Raw genomic sequence first — 24938 nt, 5'->3', positions numbered from 1 at the left:
ATGATATATAACAATATATGTGATATATGTTTGTAAATGTGAACCTGTTAGTATGGGTTGATTATTTTTATATACATATAGGTTCATAGGTTCATACTAGGCTATCTGCCCTAGGGCATTTATAAGCCTAGCCAGAGTGTGTTTGGCTTTCGCCACTCATTTTAAATTAATTTTGCTATGCCCTTTTTCGAGGTTAGTATACTGTGCCTCTGTCTAACAGTGACACAGAAGTGATACCCGGGGTAAACCTACGATCTCCTATCCACTCATATAGTAAAGAAGTGGCAAGAGACAATGGAAATGTGCTTACTTTGTATTGCTGACTATCTTATACATGTTGTCCAGCTTGTGAGAACTATAACTGTGATGATATGGGCAAGTGCCAGCATAGCCAGTTGGAGTTTTGTAAAGAATGAAATGTCCTTTGAATATCAAACTGATTTATACAAGATGCTTGTGTTACAAATGTATTAGAGCTGTGTGCCATTTGTATATCAGGTTCATAGGTTGGTACTAGGCTATCTTTGTGGGCCATTTAAGCCTAGCCAATTATCCCCTGTGAAAATCAAACTCAGTACCTTGTGTCTGTAAGGCAAACGCCTTAACCATTACACCACCTCCCTCCAAACATGTAAGTTTACCAGTGTCACAAGTGATAATTCAATAAAGGTGTTTAAAAGAAAAACATTACCACCTCACAATATCAAAATTATCTCTATATCAACTGGTGGTGGTAATTGACACTAAGACCTAGTGTTAAGGTTAGTGATATGAGATTAAGATTAGGAAAGGCCTAGGGTTGATGGCCAAGATTAAGGTTTACAGCACGTGGATGAGCCAATTTTACAACATAGACAAAAATGCACTAGTTATGTTTACAAGTAACAGTTAAAGGGTTAAGGTTCATTCTGGTACAGCAGCAGAATCTGACAGTATGATGCCAGTTAACTTTACACATAAGTTGTCACTCAGGTACTGTTAGTTGAATGTAATGAACACCAAATTGTCTGCTCAGCTAATGCAGACTTCTACTGAAATATCGCCAACATGGCAACTAGTGTTGCATGTTTTCTGTGCAGAAAAAAAAAAAAACTGGCCTGGTTCTGCAGGATGATAAGTCAATTAGTACATTTCTTTAGATGTTTCTATCAGCTTTTTATGGTCTGATGAAGTGGTGTGATACAACCACGAAAGCACTAACCTTTAGAATTTTGCTGTTTCGAAGAGAATAAAGCTGTTTTTGAACCTACTACTGGAATCAGTTATTAAGTAACTGTGGTGGTGGTGCTGCGGTAGTGTTGTTGCCTCACAGTAAGACGTTGTCCTGTTCGATTCTCAACTAAAGCGTTTTCTGTGTGGAGACATGCCTGAATGGGTGTACCTTCGTTGAAGGTTGTGCTTCAGGGCTGGCAACTCGCTACGTAAAAATCTACTGCCAATCATTAGCAGACCAGAGTTCTGCTGTGACGACCCCTAACCGGGAAAAGCCGAAAGATACAACAACAACTGGAATCAGTTATTACTTCCTGCCTATGGTTGGAACGTTGGTCGTTTTGAGTGGATTATTTATATTCAGTAAAAGTGTTAACGTGTTAATTTCAAGAGATGTCTAGTAAAGAAAAGGATACATGTGTTGTTTGGCAATTAGCTATGCAGAATATGTATTTTGCAGTGTAAGCTAAATATTCTGAGGGGGGGTCAAGACTGCAAATTGGAAATGAGTTGCACTGATGTTCAGTGTTCACTACACAGAGAAACTAAAAAGGTGTTGAGGCTGAATGAGACTACGGTAACCAAAAGCTTGGAGGCAATTTGAACTGAGCTATGGAATATGATGGGATCATTTGACATTTGTATGAAAACAAAGATGCCACTATTGAGGATGATGAGTACTAGAAAGGACAGCAGGCAGTGATGGAGACTGGCAAGAAATGTCGACAATCTGGGAGAAGGCTAATGGGACAGTTAAAAAACTTGATCAAATCAAGTTGAACCTCACTGGAAAAGAAGAAAAGAATAAGGATGATGGCTAATGCTAGATGGCACGTTGGAAGAAGCAAAAAAGTGACTTGGGGGACTATGTGAGAATTAAAATGGCAGAATAGACTGATTTTACTAAAGGCTCCTTGGGTGTTGTATCGTTAAAGTCCCTGCCGTGGAAAGCCCAGATCCAGATTACACATTTTCAAAACTTTAATCTGTGTGTGTGTGTGAGAGAGAGAGAGAGAGAGAGAGAGAGAGACAATGTTGTGGAAACTGCAGCAACCACATACGACATTGCAGGGAGAGTGATGCTTGTGGAATAAGATCATTCAGAGGTGACTTTGAAGAACTTCATGTGAAGAAAGAAAGCATGCATAAAAGACTGACATTTAAGCTGTCATCCATGCAGCATTAAAGATATTTTGGAATTGAGAAATATTGGTGTTTGACAATCCTAATAAGGTAACAATCTAGCTCCACCAGTGTAGAAGAATAAATCCCTGACTGCAACCTAGGTAACTAAAATTCAAATAATGGCTAGGTCATCTGCTGAAGCTGACATAGAGGTAAGGGAGGAGTTAAGCAGGTTTCCAGACTCACTTCTTTTCAGGGTGAGGGAGTGGGATACAAGTCTATTGTAAAATCCCCAGAGAGACCATGGGTCCCATGGAAGTGCTGAATTCAAGATTGGCAAGGCCGACTTGAGGGGCTAAGTCACCCACAGAAGCAAGAGACACACCTCCACTGATGCCCATTGCATGCTAAAACTTGGTAAGTTATAGGCATGTGCAGAGGGTTTATGAACTTAAAAACTTCAAAAGGGCTTGGATAAGTGCAGGCCATACCTCTCAACCGGGAAACATCAAAAATCTGGACAAAGTCCATGAAAAATAGGTACTAATCTGTATGCTGATTAACATACAATTTGCATACATAATTATGTAGCCCCACCCACTCTGATGAAATTGTGGGATGCCAACTTTTAAACGTAAACTGAACGACAACCAAAATATGATCATGAAACACAAAATAAGAAGAAAAATAGTGTTTTATTTATATTAATATTTGAACTTGTGCAAAACTAAAATACAATATTCTTTTAGAAAAATAACACTGGGTGAGACTGCGCTTGCCTTCAGCCTTCGTTAAATAACATAAATATAAACCAGAAGTCCAGAACAACAAATTACTTTGATACATTATATATATATATATATATATATATATATATATATATATATATATATATATGCCATAAATGGAACCAAAACAAAAACTAGGCTGATAAAAACATGAAAGGCAGCCCAAAAAGTCTGTAGAAACAATTTATTGGAAATACACAATGACCTTAAGCGCTTTTTGTACGTACAATGTACGAACTTCTTCAGAAAACTGTACAAGTAAAAGCACACCATTTAAATAACCTCCTTTTAGTCAGCTGATAATACACCCCTTGCTCTACTCTAAATAAAAGGTGCAGCAACATAATAATCCTATTAAAAGGAAAAACAGAACAAAACTACAATACATGTATATCTATATATAATATATTAATAAACATCAATAACTTAAAAAATAATAATAATAATAAACTCTCCCAACTCTATATATATCAAAAATAAAAATTATTATATATATATATAAAAAGTATTATATATATATAAAAAACATATTATTAAGTACATATTAATCCTATTATAAACTGTATTAAAAATATTTTATATATATATAAATATAAAAATAAACAACTATATTATATATATCTATAAAAAACCTTCTTATATACATGGTAAATAAACACTTAATTTCCCTAAATAAAAAAAAATGGAAAATTAAGTATTAATAAAGAATTAACTAATAATAAAAATATATATATTAAAAAGCTGTATTAAAGGACAATATGAAACAAAATGCATGAACCTCATAAAGTTCTTATCTTAACTACCTGTTAAGGCTACATAACTTCAAAATAGCCATAATTGAACAAACATCATTCAAACCAGGCCAACAATATGAAAATAATCTAATTTGCCATAATAATTCCAAACGATCTAACTGCAATTCAATAGGGCCACCTCTGATATTTGGTAGAAGTTGATCCAATATCCAAAATTTAAAACTATGTGTAGGAAATTCAAACACATGTTTAGCTAATGCATTATCAAGGAACCCTTTCCTGATGTTATAAGTATGCTCGTATATTCTATCTCTAAGTCGTCGAATTGTTTTGCCCACGTAAGAACATGGGCATAACTGGCACTTAGCAACATAAACAACCATTTTGGAATTGCAGTTAGTTTTGAATTTACTTTTTAAAGTAGATTCCTGTATGTTAATAGAATTCCCTATTATTATTAGCTTACAATAAGGGCAATTACCACAAATATTCATTTTCTTTTGACCATTTCTAATACCAGGCCTATTATTAATACCATCTAGAAGTTGTTTAAAATTCATATCATGCCTAACTGTAAATTTAGGTGTAGTACCTACTCTAGATATTACATCCTTATTTTCCTTCAAAATGCTCCAATTTTTTTAAAAAATGTTTTTTAATGTAGTAAAATTGGAACAATAAGTCAGGGTAAGGCTATATTCAAAAGGTAAAGATGTATCTGTATCATCTATTGGATGTAATGTATCCCGACCAATGGATATTACAGAAGGGGTAGTGGAAGTGGCACATTCAACTATTATAGGTTTATAAAAGCCACTATTTCTTTTAATTATAACCTCCTCTAATATATTATCTATAAAATCATGAGGATATGCTCTATTAAGAAACATATCTTTTAAATTTCTACATTCATCCAAGAAGTCTTCAGTGTTACTAACCATTCTTGCTGCCCTAACCACCTGACTTTTAACTACAGACTTCTTTTGATGCAGTGGGTGGGCACTGGTAAAATGAAGAAATGTGTTAGAATACGAAGACTTCCTATAGATTTTTGATTCATACCTTTGAGACACTAAATTTTTCATAAGAAAAACATCTAAGTACGCGATTTCTTTTTCATCATAATTAAAAGTAAATTCAAGAAATCGAGTGCTCGAATTAAAATAATCAATAAGTTGTTTTGCCTCTTCCATATCACCTTCCAATAAGATGAAAATATCGTCCAGGTACCTGGTGTAAAATATTATTTTAGAGGTTAAATCTGTTTCCACAAGGACAAATTCTTTCTCCCAAAAACTCATAACCAAATTGGCAAAGCTTGAACCACAGGGGGAGTAAATTCAAAACTAACTGCAATTCCAAAATGGTTGTTTATGTTGCTAAGTGCCAGTTATGCCCATGTTTATACGTGGGCAAAACAATTCGACGACTTAGAGATAGAATATACGAGCATACTTATAACATCAGGAAAGGGTTCCTTGATAATGCATTAGCTAAACATGTGTTTGAATTTCCTACACATAGTTTTAAATTTTGGATATTGGATCAACTTGTAGAAAATATCAGAGGTGGCATTATTGAATTGCAGTTAGATCGTTTGGAATTATTATGGCAAATAAGATTATTTTCATATTGTTGGCCTGGTTTGAATGATGTTTGTTCAATTAAGGCTATTTTGAAGTTATGTAGCCTTAACAGGTAGTTAAGATAAGAACTTTATGAGGTTCATGCATTTTGTTTCATATTGTCCTTTAATACGGCTTTTTAATATATATATTTTTATTATTAGTTAATTCTTTATTAATACTTAATTTTCCATTTTTTTTATTTAGGGAAATTAAGTGTTTATTTACCATGTATATAAGAAGGTTTTTTATAGATATATATATAATATAGTTGTTTATTTTTATATTTATATATATATAAAATATTTTTTAATATAGTTTATAATAGGATTAATATGTACTTAATAATATGTTTTTTATATATATATAATACTTTATATATATATATATATATATATATATATATATATATATATATAATAATTTTTATTTTTGATATATATTGAGTTGGGAGAGTTTATTATTATTATTATTTTTTAAGTTATTGATGTTTATTAATATATTATATATAGATATACATGTATTGTAGTTTTGTTCTGTTTTTCCTTTTAATAGGATTATTATGTTGCTGCACCTTTTATTTAGAGTAGAGCAAGGGGCATATTATCAGCTGACTAAAAGGAGGTTATTTAAATGGTGTGCTTTTACTTGTACAGTTTTCTGAAGAAGTTCGTACATTGTACGTACGAAAAGCGCTTAAGGTCATTGTGTATTTCCAATAAATTGTTTCTACGGACTTTTTGGGCTGCCTTTCGTGTTTATATATGCCATAAATGACAGTCCAGCCAAGATCCAAACCTGACAACTAAGCACTTAAACTCATCAGTAACCACTACACCACTGTACTGTCATGCAGTTTCATTCCAGAATTCTATTTCTAACATATACCTAATTATTGTTACAGCATAAAATAAATTACAAACACTTGAAATAAAATAGGTAACCATTTCTGATGAGCAAGTGATTGTCATCCACTTAAACCTTGGTCATTAATAGTCTTTTTTTTCGAGTTGCAAGGCTACATTTTTAGAGAGCACAATGTTGAGTGCCATTCCCTAAATCCTAAGAACAGCATAGCTTAATTTTATATAACTGAATTTCTACCTGCAATGTACTGTGCCTCTGCCTCCCTCCCTCTCATTTAACCTCCAAGGTGGCACCCTGTTCTCAACTTCTCTTTTTCTGAACCTATAAGTTATAACACAAGTTGTTGTGGTACAGTACTTCTCTTTTTCTGCTTTTTAATTATTTTATTTTATTTTTTACCTGCTGGTGGTGGAGGAGCCAGGGGAAGAAGCAGCAGCAGGAGCAGAAGAAGAAATACATTTTTTCACAATGATTAATCACCGCCTCACAGCTCTGAGTCCGTTACATTTGTGTTGTGTTCTTGGACTTCTTACTTGTTCCTGTTTTGCTGCTCTGAGCCTCTGACTGCTGCCAGTGCTGGGGACAGGTAGGTATAGGTACCGTTACTTAACTTAGGTAAGTAACACTAACACACACACACACACACACACACTTAAATTAAAAACACACACACACACACACACACACACACACACACACACACACACACACACACACACACACACTGCTGCTATTATAGTATGCTCTGCTAAGCTTCTGTTGACCGCCGCAACACAGCTCTGAGCCTGTTTCAGTTCCCTCGGTTGTTCTGAGTGACGTGACTGCTCAAAGTTTCAATTCAAACAGTTCTGCCGCTTCTGCATCTACCTGCCCCTCTCTTTCTTTATTCCCTATCCCAGATATGCTGTGTTGCAGCATGCGAGATGCGTGAGTGAAGACGAGACCAGCACATGCACTGCTAGTGCTAGTGTACTACTGTAAATGTAAAAGTAAACAAGCAAACTCATCGTCTCATCTCTCATTCACTCTGGCTGGCTGCCTGGCAGGCACGCACCTCTGAATCTGATACCAGTACTAGACTAGTTACTGTATATGTGGCACTATGACATTAAGTAAAGGCCCATCAGTGTTTTTTTTTTCAGCCAAGGCTTTGCCTTTTCCTGTTTTTTCTTCTGACTGGTATTATAACTTGTAAAGAAAAAAATAAGGGATGCACGCACGCATAATATGTGTTGTTAACTTAAGACTGGAGAATGGAAACCACTTAAGTTACTACTACTACTCAGAAATTTATTTTGAAAAAGAGAGCTTAGAGCTATAACTTGTGTCATTCGTTCGCATTTCTCTCTTCTACCAAATTCATGGCATGGGATGGGAATGGGTCTGGGCACTCTGGGGTTGGGCTGAGAAGGTAGTATACTGTATACACAACACAGAATTAAAACAGGAAGGAAGGATTCATCAGCCATGTCCTCAGCTGAATTCCAGCTGGCAGGCTGCTCATGAAGCTGACATCACCGATCACACCTCCACGTGATGACATCACTCCTAAAAACATGGAGAGAAAAAAATAAAAAATAAATAAAAAAAAAACCAGGCCAGGAAATTCAGAAATTAAGGGGTGCCACTCAGGAATCATGGCACCCCATTATTTGGACCTCAAAACCCAGAAATAACTGAGTGATTCAGTATGGTTGAGTGGTATGGTGGAGGCTCTGCTCTCTGCTGCTTGGTTCTCACCCCTAGAGGGAATGAATGGACTGTAGGACTCTTGCCTCTTGAGGAAACAAATAGGGTGGCTATAATTGGTGACCATGCTGTGTTGGAGGTTGCAGTGGCTTGCACTATATGCATCTGACATCAGTGAGCTGAAATTTATTACTCTGATCATTTATATTTTTATTATTATATTTCATTATAGTCAGACATCTGAGGTGCACACAGTGAATTGGTGGGCACATTTGTGTGCATGTGGTGGGTGTCACAATGGATTAAACCAAATGCATATGAAAATAGTGAGTTGAAACAAATTAGTGTGACCCTTATTTATGCATGTATGTATGCAGAAGTTGGGTGGATGAAAGGGGCCAGCCATCCAAATGCAGGGTGAAAAGGAGAGTGATTGGGAAGTGCAGTTCTTGTTTTATTTTCTATACAGTGTATGGTGGTACAAGCTGCTGTTGCAAATTTCTTGTGCTTGCTAACATTTAAAAGTAGAAGTCTATGTTTTTTTTTTTTTTTTTGCTTCATAACTGAATAACCAAATAGCTCAGTGGCAACTTGGAGCACTAGACTAGGGAGCAGACTTTTTTTATCTTCAACAATCAGACTCCTGACGTGTATAAAGACAGTAAAGTAACTGTAATTGGTAAGCATGAATGAACAGTTGATGACTGGCCCCTGTTGTCATTTCATCGCAGTTAAACATTTGTTGGTGTGGCTTGGCAGGTTTACTATGTGTTTCAGTAAAACAAGCTAAAATACATTTCTCTGACAACTATTATAACTATTTTATAATTTTCTTTGTTGGATCACAATCAGACATCTGAGGTGTATATAGCCAATAAACTGGCAAATAACGACTGGGTATGGGGACAGTCTCTGGATGAAATTGACTGATCCCAGCTGTTGTTTAATCAAAGTTGCCATACTTTAATATAATCCTGCACTATTCAAGTTATCCACACCTATACTGTTACTTCCTGCAGCACTCCCTTAATTTGAATTCACCACCTACCACTAGAGATATCTGGATTTTGTTTTGCCTAGGGGGGAATAAAGAGATGATATATGCAATTAAGTGATTATAGTATAATATGAATATGAATATAAGCAGATTGGAATGGTCCAGAGTGGAAAATTTACACTTGCCCTAAAAATAATACTGCACCACTGGAACAGAAAAAAGGCTGCTACAGAACTGGAATGGTCTATAGGTGAAACGGGAAGAAAAAATGTATATATCTTTAGTATGTTGGTTTGTGTTTTCTATGGCAGCAATAAAACTGCTACAATAAAGCATGTTTTGTCTGACAGATATTAGCACAGTAGGCTTTCTCAGTAATTCTCTGTAATTTTCAATGGCTATCCAAATGTCACATCATTATAAACATTTATAAGTACACATTTTTCACAATTTCGAGGTAAGTTTCTTTGTTTTGCATTATGCCAAATTATCCAAAAAGACTACAGGCAGGCAAAATATCACACAAAATTTTGACAAGATTAATTCAGTTGCATTTCTTATATTTCCCATGTCATGTTAATTCAAAATTGGGGGAGGTCAATTCAAAAGGAAACAATGCTGTAATAATAATAATAATAATAATAATAATAATAATAATATTTCATATAACTATCCTCTAGCCACTTTAGCTGTTACATTGCTAGTAATTATACATAGAAAATAATCCATATGAAATACTCCAGTAAACAAATAAAACTACTTTGTGTTCTTCATCATGTTACAGTAACTGTACAGACTTCTGCTAAAACCAACATGTTTCAAAGCTTCACGGTCTCATGTACCATCAGAATCTATTTCAGTCACAACTCCAATTATCCTTGCCACAAAATCCTGTTCAAATTCCATGTCCCACAGATTCACTTATTTGAGATCAGATAACGACCAGAGCTTGCCAGAATGAGTTTCTCCAAGTTGAGCAGACAACAAAAAGTAGCGTGAGTCATCCAAACATGTTAATTATTCCTGCAGATCGTAGAATGTATTCCAATTTTGTGGTAGCAAACAAAAGCTCTGGATACAAAAACAATGATATTCTCTACATCTTCATAATAATTTTCTCTTTCTACACAGCATGCACTAAAATTCAACTTTTAGCTTCATTCAAAATCAGTTGTAAAACAAGGATGGTCTGTTTATGTATATCTGCAGCCTTTAGTAATCTGTACGCTAGCCAAAGGCTCTTGTTGTAAATCAACATCTAAAATCCACACATATTACCTCAGCAGGATGCTGCTCTCACTGAAAAAAAATCAAAATGTAACTACCTTTCATTTGCATATCTTACATTGTATGACTTTATCTTTATTTATATTTATTTTATTTATTTATTTATTTATTTGAACAGGTGAGCAGCATTGCCCTTTTTAGCCATAACCTTATATAAATCATACTACAGCTAATAGAACAACATATCATTCCAGTTGTTAGAGTAATAATGAAGGAATTAATAAAAAAGCAGCAAAGGTGACTGTTGAATAACTTTCCATAGACAGCTGAAACAACTCAAAAAAGCACTTCATAGATTTTTCATATTTTAAATAATTTATAGAGTACATTTAAAACAAAATACAGTGGATATAAAAAGTGTACACACTCCTATTAAAATACCAGGTTTTTGTGATATAAGAAATGAGAGCAGAATAAATAATTTCAAAACTTTTCCCACCTTTAATGTGACCTATAACCTGTACAATTCAATTGAAAAACAAACAAATCTGTTAGGGGAAAAATATAAAAAATAAGAAATGTACAATAAGCTGGTTGCATAAGTGTGCACACCCTTAAACTAATAATTTGTTGAAACACCTTTTGATTTAATTACAGCATTCAGTCTTCTTGGATACACACCTGCCATCAACTAAAGAGACTCTGATTAAACCCAAATAAAGTTCAGCTGTCCTAGTAGGATTTTCCTAACAGTTACTCAGTTTCCTGCTACAGCAAAAGCCATGGTTCGCAGAGAGCATCATAGGGATCTCATTGTTGAAAATGTATCAGTCAGGAGAAGGGTACAAATAAATTACCACACATTGGATATACCATGGAACACAGTGAAGACAGTCATCAAAAAGTGGAGAAAATATGGGACAGCAGTGACATTGCAAAGAACTGGATGTCCCTCCAAGTTTGATCAAAGGACAAGACAAAAATCTGGTCAGGGAGGCTGCCAAGAGACCTACAGCAACACTGAAGGAGCTGCAGGAATTTCTGGCAAGTACTGGTAGTGTACTACATGTGACAACAATCTCCCATATTCTCCATATGTCTGGCCTATGGGGTAGGGTTGCAAGACAGAAGCCTTTTCTTACACAGAAAAACATCCAGGCCCAACTAAAATTTGCAAAACAATACATCAGGTCTCCCAAAAGCATATGGGAAAATGTGTTATGGTCTGATGAGACCAAAGTTGAACTTTTTGGCCACAATTCCAAAGGGTATGTTTGGTGCAAAAACAACACTTCGCATCACCAAAAGAACACCATCCCCAAGGTGAAGCATGGTGGTGGCAGTATCATGCTTTGGGGTTGCTTTTATTCAGCTGGAACTGGGGCTTTAGTCAAGGTGGGGGGAATTATGAACAGTTCCAAATACCAGTCACTTTTCCCTCAAAACCTTCAGGTGTCTGCTAGAAACCTGAAGATGAAGAGGAATTTCAGCTTTCAGCATGACAATGACCCCAAGTATACATCCAAATCAACAAAAGAATGGCTTCACCAGAAGAAAATTTAAGTTTTGGAATGGCCTAGCCAGAGCCCAGACCTAAATCCAGTAGAAAATTTGTGGTGTGACCTGAAGAGGGCTGTGCACAAGAGATGCCCTCACAATCTGACAGATTTGGAGCACTTTTGCAAGGAAGAGTGGGCAAATATTGCCAAGTCAAGATGTGCCATGCTGATAGACCCCTACCCAAGAAGACTGAATGCTGTAATTAAATCAGAAGGTGCTTCAACAAAGTATTAATTTAAGGGTTTTTTATTTTTTATATTTTTCCCCCAACAGACTTGTTTGTTTTTCAACTGAATTGTAGAGGTCATAGGTCACATTAAAGGTGGGAAAAGGTTTGAAATGATTTACTGTGGTCTCATTGTTTTATATCACAAAAACCTGATATTTTAACAGGGGTGTGTACTCTCTTTATATCCACTGTATGTTCATTCAAACTCAAGCTTGATAGTGTCCTGGTCTCCCTCTTCTTCCTTAGTAAAAAATGTTTGCCTGGACCTTGGTACAACATTATACAGTAATTGTTTTGTGCCAATGTATCACATGCTGTTTTACTTCCGTAGGTGTTTCATACAACTGTATTAAATTGTGTAATATACTGCTTCAAAGCAAAGTGTACTTACAAGCAAGGGTGTAGCTAGGTATACTCAGGATACTCAACTGAGTACATTTTTTTTTTTCTGAGCATCTCTTAGAAACTTTATGGATTAAACAGCAAAGAATATTTAGAACAGTGTGAATTAATGTCTACTATATCCTGCTATACAAATCATACTTATATAATAGGAATCTGCTTCAAAAACTAGCCTTTTATAATTACAACTGAAAACATTTGAAAATAGTATCCTTTTCTGAAGTGTTTAGGGGCAGCAGTTTCAGGGTTGCGTACATTTTTTTTTTAAATATAAGAGGGTTTCTACCTTTTTTAATTTCCCCAAATCTTTTGGTTTTCTAAAACTGTGACGGGAATGGACCTCATTCCTAAGACAAAGTATGATTAAAGTTCATGAAAATAGTATTGTTTCACTCCTTGATGTCAGCCAAAAGTGCTCTTCACAGCACATGCAATGTGACCAGTAATGACTCCTTCTGCAGTTTGTACGGGGTTACATGCATTGGTAACATATCTAAATACGACTGTAGATTCTTTTTTATAAAGACCCATTGCTCCTACTACAATTGGAACTGCCTGGGTATCTTTCTTCCACATTACTATAATTTCTGCCTACAGATCCTGATATTTTATGACTTTGTGTCTCTTTGTACACAAGACACTGTAGCCACTGAGTGTGACGATTTCAATGATCAATGCTACTTTTGTCTTCTTTTCTTGGACTACTATATCCGGTTTTCTAGCATCTATCTTTTGAACTGTTGGTACTGGGTGATCCCATGTGATGTAAACTTCATCATTTTCTATGATGCTTTGTGGCTCGTTTCCAGTGTTTTCCAGCCACTTCAGTAGCATAATGGTTGCAGAATCCCTAGTGCAACAGTCTTGTCACATCATTATGCCTTCAAGTATACACTCCTTCTGCCATTAGTATGTCACTACCAGTAGCAAGGTGTATAACTGTTTCCAATTCGGTTTTACAAAACCTACATTTGTCTGTTTCTCTCACATGTTCAATGCACTTTGTAAACCAGCATGTACGTAACTCAGTATCTTGAGCCACCAATATTAACCTTTCATCCCTTAGTCTAAATTCACCTTTCCTTAACCATTCTTGCATTCATTCCTGATCAACATGAGGATTTTCACACGTTTTCTATACTTTCAACTATATTTATGCATTTTCCACATTTCTTGCCATCTCATCTGGTCCTTCACCTTATATTCTTTGTTTTGTTTTTTGGCACATTCAGTTGCTGCCTGATTTTTATCTACTTCTGGTATGATTTCCACTCCTGCTTGATGCTGATATGCTTCTGCTAGATTAAGCAGAGAAGTCATCCTATATTTATTTTTATTTTATTTTTTTTTATTTTACATTTGTTGACCGGGCTAGTCTAACTGGATATATGTCCATTTTCAGTAGAGGCACGGGGAGAAAAGCTCCACTACAGCAATTATACAAATATACAGAACTGAAAGAAAGTGACATAAAAGAATAATATTTAAAAACTAGTACATCATAGTTACCACTTTAAGTAGATAACCAGTAGGAAACAGAGTGACTTAAAAAAGTAAGTACATATATGTAACGTATGAGAAACTTAGACAACAGTAGAAAGAAGGAAACATTTATACATGTAAAAATTGATCATATTAGAAAAACAAAATTTTAAAAAATATAATGAAAAAAAATAATGAAAAATGTATTTATTTATTTATTTTTTTAATCAGAAAATGAATGTTATGGTCATGTGAAGGTGGTGAGTAAGAGAAGGAAATATCAGTCAGGATTAATACATGGGCATAGCCATTGTGAAGTAAGAAAGTTTCTAAGTTGCTTCTTAAAAAGAGGTGTGTATGTTAGGGATGTTAGCTTAACAGGAAACTTGCTCCAAGAGTTTCCAATGGTATTAGCAAATAGACAGTTATTCTCCTCATGTTTCAAAACTTTCACTATGTTTAGGTCTTGTGAGGTCAGCAGATATGTGTGGAGTCCCACAATTGCAGATCTATACATGTAATCAGTTTCAAAGAGCTCCATCCATCCTTCGGAACAGGGAATATATAATCTTGGTATGTAATGATTTTATAAATCATTTTGTGAGCATGAAGCATCCTTCTTGTTTTCCTATCTAATCTATCCAACATGTTTTGGGGCCAGTGTTTCACTCCAAAACTGTAAGTTAGGACAGGAAAAGCAAATTGATTTATAGCTTGGATTAAGATTTTATAAGAGGGATTATAAGATTATAAGAGGGTGGTGAGGGTAGCAGAATGAGATGTGAGTACAAGCTATAAATTTCTGGCTACACTCCTGCTTACAAGGGAGACATTAATAAACTCTGTCATTTCTACATCCAGTTTAGGTTTTGGATGATTAAAATGAACTTTAGGTTTCTGAAGTGCCTTTGGAGTGCAGAATGATGTCACTATGAGACAACCACTGTATTTTTATATGATTATATCATTCTGATAACAAATTATTTACATGTCTCAAACTGTTCAAAATATCCCAAAAAAAACTTCACAGCCTACTCATTCCCCTTAACAAACTAACTTCTTGAAATAGTGATACTCTGATACAATTATAGACTTGGCAGCTTGATGTCGCTTAACATATTATATAAGATGTCCATATAAATTTAAGAAGTACAAAATTATCTTCTTCTTCTCTCTTCAGCTGCTCCCATTAGGAGTCGCTACAGTGGGTCATTGGTCCCCAGAACAAGTGGCAGCAGAGTTTTACGGTGTCGAGTTGCCAGCCCGGCACCGAAACTTCCTCAAAAGGCACACACACTCACAGCTAGGACCAATTTAAAATGTCCAGTCCACCTGCAGCATGTCTTGAGAACATGGGAGGAAACTGGTGTACTCAGAGGAAACTCACACAAACACAAGGAGGACATGCAGACGCCACACAGAAGGCAGCCCAGCCGAGAATCGAACTGGAGGACCTCTTGCAGTGAGGTGACAAAGCTAACTGCTGCACCACTGTGCTGCCCAAGAGCTACAAAATTATAAATTCCTAATATTCCAGTCCATCATCATGAATTCCTACTGAAAAACTGCATACTTTAAAGAATGGGTTGCATGGATTCTAAGCAGATCCATCATTCTGGCTCCCTGTTCCTCTAAAGGAATATGACTAAACACAGAGGTATCGATTCAGAAAGTTTCAGAAGTCTGGATTAAAAGACCTGTCTGGAAAGTGACAGCATAGCTTGTTTTATATCTTTTTGTTATACCTTGGTGAGAAACTAGTATGCCCATTAGTGCAGAGGTTTAAGGCTATGAGGTGTTAGTGAGTTGCTTCCTGAGGTAGAGGGTTTGAGTCCTTCTGCCTTCATTTACCTACTGTGTGACCTGGAGAAGGTCACTTAACCAGAAGCAGCTCTGTGGCAGTTGGAAAACTGCTAGGCTCCTCACTGGTCTCCTGGTTCACATGCACAGTAACTACAGCTGCAAGATTATTTCTTTGCACTGATATCTTTTGCACTTTGACACTTCCAAGTGAAACTTCAAAAAAGGTGTTGCATTATAGCTAAGAAACAGAATTAATTTAAAACACTATAAACACTCTAAAGCTATGTAGATTTTTAAACCTAATTCAAATCTAATTGCCATTTATCTGCAGATCTTTTTTCTATATTTGACCAATAAGAGAAGTCCTCAATTTAGAAGAAAGTTTAAAAAAAATTACAAGTCCTATTATTTCCCCTTCATAAATCTGGATTTATATTTTTGGGCAAACCCAAATTCTACTGGATTTACATCCTTGCAGGAAACCCAGGATAATACACTCACTTTGGTCCTTCTGTTCCACATACTTCCTTTTCTATTATTCCTTATTCTGAAGACCAAGTTAACTCTAGATGTCTGTGATTCTCTCTCTCTCTCTCTCTCTCTCTATATATATATATATATATATGTGTGTGTGTGTGTGTGTGTGTGTGTGTGTGTGTGTGTGTGTGTGTGTGTGTGTGTGTGTGTGTGTGTGTGTGTGTGTGTGTGTGTGTATCTGTCTAAGCTAAACTTTTCTCTTTCTTTTAGGAAGGCTATACAGCAAATGCAGTTTGGTACCCCTACAGTCATGTCTATTTATAGTCTGATAGCCTGTTATCCAGTAATTATTAACATATGAACTAGTGTGCTCATAAGGACTGAGCTCTGTTTTTCTGCTTATTCAATTAATCTATAGCTACAAGCCATTTTCCACATATTTTCACAATAGTAGTGACATCATCAGGAATAATATAAATACACAATGTATTATACTCTGAGGTTTTGCAGATGATATTTTATTTACCTAACTCACACATCAAAGGGATGCTCCCACTCTCTTAAAATATATATTCACTTACTAAAATGTCAAATTATAACTTCATATGGGTAAAGTGATACTGCCTATAACACCACATCTGAACACATTTCTTAACAACTAGAGAATGCAGATAGATGTGAAGGTAGCAAATACAGGTGATAATTATCACAATGATTTTAGGCAGTCTGGTCATTTAATCTTTTTTCATCTTTTTTTTTTGGGTGGGTGATGCATGCGTAGCCAACAAACAGATAAAAGAGTTTTATAAGAATAGCTATCCTGAAGTAGAATTCTTATTATTGTTTCTTTTTCACCTGCATACTTTAAGATTAGAACATGGGGAGCAATAACCAGAGTTATATGCATATGTTGATGCTGTTTTGAGATTCAACAGACCTTCTTGTATTGTAAGATGACTGGAAAATGAAAAGTAGTTGAGAACTGGTCAGGCGTAGGTGAACTGTTAGAGGCATTTTGTAATTATTGTATAATAGTGCCTTAGAAAAAGATAAACATGATGAGACAAGCTGAACAGTAATAACCTTGTCACATGTTCAGTAATTAAAAGTAACATTTTCCTGGATTACTTCATTCAGTGACTAATTAATAAAGTAATATAAGGCAAAACTTTTTCAAGAAAATAATATTGTAAACTTTTTAATTTGGTTTAACCAGAAAACCAGACTATGTTAAATCAAAGTAACTAAATCTAAACAATTAGATGTACTTAAAATTCCATATTTTAAAGATACACTGATATCACAGTTCATGATGTTTTTAAGGGCCATTAATTATGAAAAAGTTGATCCCAATGGGTAACCTTCTGAGCAGATCTTCCATATATTCTCAATCAAAAGTGCTTATTCATAGGGCTCCTTCGAAAGTGGGCAGCTTTCATATTTATGGACTTATGAAAATTAACCCTCAAAAGATGGTTAAAGAAATTCACTTTGAAAGGGAATTTAGCTCAGCCCAACCCTTTTTTTGAATATTGTGATTATCATTTTAGTTTTAGACCCACTTGACTCTGCAATCCTATTAAAATGTTCTACCCACATTCCAGTCCACCCCCATAATATATTTGAAGAACAGTTTTATCAAATACTCTATTAATTTATTAACAGTTTATGTGGCTGTATTATGATAACTTTAAACTGCAAAAGTATAGCTGATGTCCTCTGTCTCACCTTATTACTGGACTAGCACCTTAGCTTTCTTGGAAACATTACTAAGACTAGAAGTATATTAGGTGATAGTCTGTTCTAACTGTACCTCTCGACAAACTACACTATACTAAGAGCAGTTTTTACATTATTAATAACAGTCAGTACCTATTTAACACCTGTAAATGATGCCCTGTTTTGTCTCCCTGATCTCTCATACTTGAAAATGTTGTAAAGTATACATGGCAGATATAAAAATGGTTTATGGAGCTGACGTATGTTGTTAACCTTTGGAAGCAACTTACTTGTTATTAGAAGGTACACCTATGGTTACACAATTATTTTCATTGGTAGTCTTAGAAGTGTCAGCATACACCACTCATCTGAACAGATAACTGATTCAAAACAACATAGGAGCACGCTAGAAACAATGATACCACTTCAGCATCTCAAATCTGACTGACTTAGGCTTCGCATCGCAGTGTATTACGGTATTCTTAAAAGGGCAACACCAGTCAGTTATATTTTACTTATCATTACATTAATAACCTCACAAAGCATAGTACCATCATTAAAATCCACTGGTCTTTCTTTATAAAAAAAATTTGAACCTGATAAACACTCCTTGCCTAAAACTGACTCATGTTTTAGCTCTGTTAATGAAATACTTCATTATAAGCCATTGGACTGACAGAGATAAGATAATACATCTAAGGAAAGGACTGCATTGGCATTTATGCTTAAATACTGTGAATATTTCTTATAAATATAAGCAAAATTCCCTAAAATGCTAAGGGCATCTGGAAGGCAATTTCTCAGATGTGCTCCTACAATCTAGGATATCTATTACTAATTTTTAAGAATTTTCTTTAGTTATATATTCTTGGTTAATACCTAGGTACCTAATCGTATGTCTAACAATAGTCAGGTCTTCTGTTCTATTTTTGAGATGTTAATTATTGTTAACATGTATATATGTAATTGTTTTTTTTTTCAACATATTGTCAAAGAAATGTAAAAAACACTAAGTTAAAACAAAAAAAGGCACTGAATTATGTAACACACTGTTATTAAAACAAAGCTGGTGACAGTCTTGGAGTAAGCTGGCTCTGTGGCACAGAAGGATGGAATGTTGACTGTGATGCAAATGACCCAGGTGACCAGGATTAAAGTAGCCGCCTTGTCAGTGGAGGAGCCAAGCAGGGAGACAGAGGAATGAAGGAAAACAAAAGAAGTATTTGAATTATGAATAAGTGAAAATTCACTTAGCTGGTCTGAATTCACATCCCAAAAAATCAGGATGTCATCTAGTTATCTCCCATAAAATTTACAGTACTTGAAACCTTCTGAAGGAAAGACCATATACAACTCCTCAGTTGAATTTTATTTGTGATGCCAGCATATGTACATAACATTTAACATATAATATGTTATTATTTACAAATGTTATTATGTATTTAATTTAGCACTTATATTCATAGTTGTTTTAGTGTGTTAAAATCATGTGACCAGATACATAGAAATAGTAGGTTTTAAAATTTTGGAGTCCGCAGCTTTAAATAGAAGGTCTTAATGCTTAATTGAGAGGTATTAAGTATGCAAATGCATTTTCTGATGACTAGTGTTTTGGTGAAAAATTCATTTATTCTGAAGAAGTCATAACTTATTGTTGACAAAAGCACTAAATAAAAAGTTCCTCGGCTTTTACTATGTCTTCGTATGTTTTTTTACTTATTTGGGTTGCTTTTCAAGAGTTTTGTAATAGCCATTTTTCTTATAATCATTTATTATCCCACAGGGATGGTCCACAATACCCTTTTTCAGTCAGAACCTCAGTCACAGGTAATCAATGTAATAAGGTGTGCAATATGATATAGTACATTAATATTACATATTTCTTATACACCTTTATTGAATTATGACTTGTGACATAGGGAAATTTACATTTATATAAAAGTAATCAAACTGTATTAACAAGCTCACATTTACTAACATTATGCTTCACATATATTGCTATATATCATATAACCTAAGGAACATTACATAAATTATTCAATTCCTGCCCTTTTTAACAAAAAACATTTTTATTAAACCATCACTTACAACATAGCAATCATACATTTATATAAATTAAAACAAACCACACCAACACAATCTTACTTGTAAGCATTTTACATCACAAACCATACTGACATACTCCCAGTTGCAAACATTATACATCACTTATAATCTACCGAATCATTTTCAAACATTACATAGCTCCTTCAAGTCCTGCCTTCTTTTAAACCTCATTCCTCCCCTGTATGTATTGTTCCAACAATTCCCATTTTTCCTATGTAGTTTGCTTCTATCCTTTTCTATAGATCTGAATTCCAGTTGTTTTATCTCTGTTACTATATTCACTACTTCTAGTAAAGTTGGTTTAGATTTTGATTTCCATTTTCTAGTAATTGCTTTTTTGGCAACCACCATAATTAAACACAGCAAGGACTTACCATATCTAGGCAATTCCAATTCTGTGTCATAGCTCAGAAAAATCATTTCCCTCGTCACAGCAATCTGTCCACCCAGCATCTCCAACAGTGCATCCCACAGGGAATCCTGAAAATCTGCCAACTTGCTACACTCCCAGGAAATATGTTCTCAATTACCTCTTTATTCCCCATTACACCTCCAAAATCTGCTGTCTACCTGAGGAAAAATTCTCTGGGGTCTACTTGGGGTATAAAAATATCTAACTCCTAAATCTTCTAGATTTTGTTGCATATTTGGGAGACTTAAATATAGCCACCCATTGTTTCTTTATGAATTGCTTATTCAGGCTTTCTTCCCAATCCTTTCTAACCTCCTCTGTTTAATTCTTATAGTTATCATGCAGTATTTTATATGGTCTACTGATTATTCTTTTTTTTTAATGGCAGCTTCTGTTCTAGATTCTACTAAAAACTCTACCAATACTGGTCTTTCATTTAGGACCCCCCCCCCCCCGCATTTCTTTCCCTTTGTCTCTATTTTGATATCAGTCCATGATAGGGAAAGCAATCTATAACCTGCAGTCCAAATAAATTCTTGGCATCTTCCTATTCTATCACCTTTCCCTCTCTAGTTATTTGCTCCTAATACCTTGGTTCCTTTGCAAGTTTCTCCAATAAATTACAGCTCCCTCTTGCTTATTGTCTGTATCACTAATTGCAGTCATTCCTATCAGAAGAATCTCCTTTCTGCATTCCCGTGTTGGCTTAGTACTTAGGATACTTTCTACTACTTTATAGATATAATATTCTGTATGATTATTGTTATTCTCCTCAAAGGCTTGCATCCAAAATCCCAGTCTTTCCTTGTTTCTTGAGCCCCCCCCCCCCCCATTTCATTATTATCCCTTTCCACTTCAAATTATAGTTTTCTGCTTGTGTTATGTATAGGAGCCTTAACTGTGTAGCTCTGGAATACAACTGTAAATTGGGTAATCCCAACCTGCCCTGTTCTACTGGAAGAATCAGCTTATCCCATTTGACTCTTGCCATCTTCCCCTCCCGGATAAAGTCCTTCAGCTCTTTATTAATTGCTATCCACAATTTCTCCTCTGGTTGACAAAAATATGCCTGGCCTGTGTATAAAACTAATGGGACTATAAACATTTAATTGCTTGTATCTTACTATCCATTTTCTGCTGTGTCTTCAGTTGGTATAGTAACAGCTGCATTCAAATTGCTGGAACCTGTGTTCTGAGAGACTGCCTTACAGATTATCTGCAAATATACAGAGCTGAGTATATATTTTTTTGGTTATAGAGTTTGTATTGTTGCTTAGATCTCTGTTGAAACTGTTGTCTCACTGTTCTGAGAGACTGATCGGCAAATATACAGAGCTGAAAGTATTTTTTTTTGGTTTTAAAGTTTGTACTGTTAGTTGTTGCTTAGATCTCTGTTGAAACTGTTGTCTCACTGTTCTGAAAGACTGACTGGCAAATATACAGAGCTGAGAATATATATTTTTTTGGTTTTAAAGTTTGTACTGTTAGTTGTTGCTTAGATCTCTGTTTTATTATTATTTTTGGTTTGTAGTTTAAATTTGATGGCTTTTGCAGTTTCCCACCCCACTGTAGATTTGATCTGGACACTCCCCCAGTCCCATCTCTTTACCACATTCTACCTAATAAACTCTTTCTGCACTTACTTTTAGTCCTTTTTAATTTAATTGCATTTTTTAAACTGTGTTTGGTCTAATATTGCTGCATACTCAAGTGTGCTAGCTTGCACTGCATGTGAATTGTTTTTACTACTGTTTTTGTTACTTTTCTGTAAAAAAAAAACTGTAAGCCTGTTTACTACCTTTCCTGTAACTAGTGTTCCAGATATAGATTTGCTGTATCCAGGACTGTATGTAAGCTTCTGAGCCCCCCAAGCCTTTCTGTGTTGGAGGGAAGCCTTCTAGCTTATCAGTGGGAGTGGTAAGCACTAGGTAACCTGTCTACCACATAAGGAATGGTTCTGGCCAAGAAATTGTAGTTATTGGCCGTTTGGGCAATCTTCCATCTCTCTCAACTTTCTGATTTGAAAGCCTGCATTTGCACTTGTTTCTGTCCTGTAACTCATCTAGTGCATATATAGATTCTTAGTTTTAGCACTTAAATTTGCTTATTCATGCTCAGCACTTGTAGAGAACTTGTAAGCACTAAATAAGCTACTAATTACTATAGCACTCAATCTTCCTCATTACGTAGAGGATAACAGTTTTTGTACTTACTTTTCTCACTTGCTTAGAGAAAAACAGCTCTTGTACTCACTTTCCTCACTTGTCTAGAGGAAATTAGTTTTTTATTCAGGCATGTCCAAGGGTCAGCTCCCTGTGTTCTCTCCTATCTATCTGATGAATCTGGGCATCTTGAGGCAATGCAGAAATTGCCTCATGTACACAGACAACCCTCTCCTCCTACCACCCAACACTACAACCTGTGACAGATGCACTTATCTATCCAAACTGGAGGTAAAGCTCTCTCCAACCAAGGCTGAACTTGACAGTCACGAGGAGAAGGTAAACATTTGCACCACACCACACTCATCACATAGTCTCACTAAATCTACACCACCAAAATCCACACATAGTAACACAAAAACAATCGCCGAGGCTCTCAATAATAATCTGTCTAAGCAACAGAGACCTCCAAAGCAGAAACACAAGCAACCTCCATCCCCCAACACAACCCAAATGATACATAGCCCACAAACTTAGTGTGCCACTCAACCATAGCCAATAAGGCAAAACAATGTACCCAACACACTAGTCATAGGTGACTCTATAGTCAGGCACACTGATGTCCCACTCACCAGGCTAAACAAGGAGAAGGTTACTGTCAGCTGCCTGTTGGGTGCCAGGATCCGCCACATAAACCACGCACTCAGGTCACTCCACAACAAGTACAAATATGACTCTGTCATTGTCCATGTTGGTGTGAATGACCTGAGATGTACCACCCTGGACTACATGAAAAGAGACATGGAAGAGCTCTCTGATCTTGTAGCCCAGGCAGGTATGACCCTAGCCCTGAGTAGCATTCTGCCATTGCCCAGAATTATACCACAGTACAAGGACAAAATGATTGACTTCAACAACTGGCTAAGCTTCTGGTGTCATTCAAAGGGGATCTAGTATCTGTCTGCTTGGGATGACATGGTTGACAGACCACAATGCTTTGCCACAGATGGCCTGCACCTGTCGCCCCTGGGATTCCGGATACTGGCTAAGGCTCTTGCTGCCTTTATAGTGCCTTTTTTAGGCAGGGTTCAAATAACAAATTCATCACCATAACAGGAACAGGCAAGCAAAAACTGAGGGTAATGCTACTCAATGCTAGAAGTCTAAATCTCAAAATGCACTTACTCGAGGCACTCCTTAAAATGGAGAACTTCGATATCTGTGCAGTGACTGAGACCTGGTTCAAGGCTTCAGAGAGCACCCCTGCACTACCAGGCTATAATTCATACCACACTTTTCGGCCATGTAACCTGGACTGAAACACTAAAGGCGGAAGTGTGTCCATATTCATTAAGGATATCCACACCTCCAGACTAGTTGCTCAGCATAATGCATCCGAGGTTATCCAAGTGCAACTAACTCTGGACAAAACTGCAATCCAAATTGTAGCTTGCTACAGATCCCCCACCATGCCTCAGGATTCCCACTCCTCTTTTCTTGATGTACTGGAAAATATTAGGGTTCAACCAATCACCCTAATAATGGGCGACTTCAACTACCCCACCATTAACTGGGAAAACTACTCGTGTACTAACTCCTTAGCTCAACGCTTTCTGGAATTCATAAACTCCAATGCCCTAGATCAACTTATCCACACCCCCACCAGGGGCAACAACATCCTAGACCTAGTCATTACCAACATGAGTGACCGGTGTTCCACACCTGAAGTCAACTCCTCATTGGTCCGATCTGACCATAAGCTTATCACCCTTGATATTCACATCCCACCCCCCACCCCCCATTAAGGAAACTACAGTAAAAAATGTCTCCAAAGCCAACTTCATGCTTCTTAAGACAGAAGTGGTGAACTTCATGACACCCATGCAGATGGACAATACAGTTACAACTGCTGAATCCTACACAAATGCACTCTATAAGCACTTACACAAGTGCATGGATCGTGCTATCCCAAACAGAACCAAGACGCTATCCTCCAAAAAAAGGAAGCCAATCTGGCGGTCCCCTGCCATAAACAAACTGTACAACAGAAGGAAGAAACTGTTGCAAAAGAGAGTAAAATCCCATGAGTGGAGGAGCTCTCTGGTCAGCCTCAGTAAGAAGCTGAGATCCCTTATAAGATCCTCCAAAGCTAGCTACAAAAACAAAATCGCCACTAAATCCAAGGACAACCACCAAGCATTCTATAGCTATGTCAAGAATCTAGATGGCAACACCCAGATCTGCTCTGAGTTACAGCACAAAGGCACAAAAATTACAGAACCAACTGATATTGCCAACATC

This window comes from Protopterus annectens, chromosome 1.part0 (genome assembly GCF_019279795.1).
Source record: "Protopterus annectens isolate FY-2018-M chromosome 1.part0, PAN1.0, whole genome shotgun sequence".
Classification (NCBI taxonomy): Eukaryota; Metazoa; Chordata; order Ceratodontiformes; family Protopteridae; genus Protopterus; species Protopterus annectens.
This window is presented reverse-complemented; position numbering follows the sequence as displayed.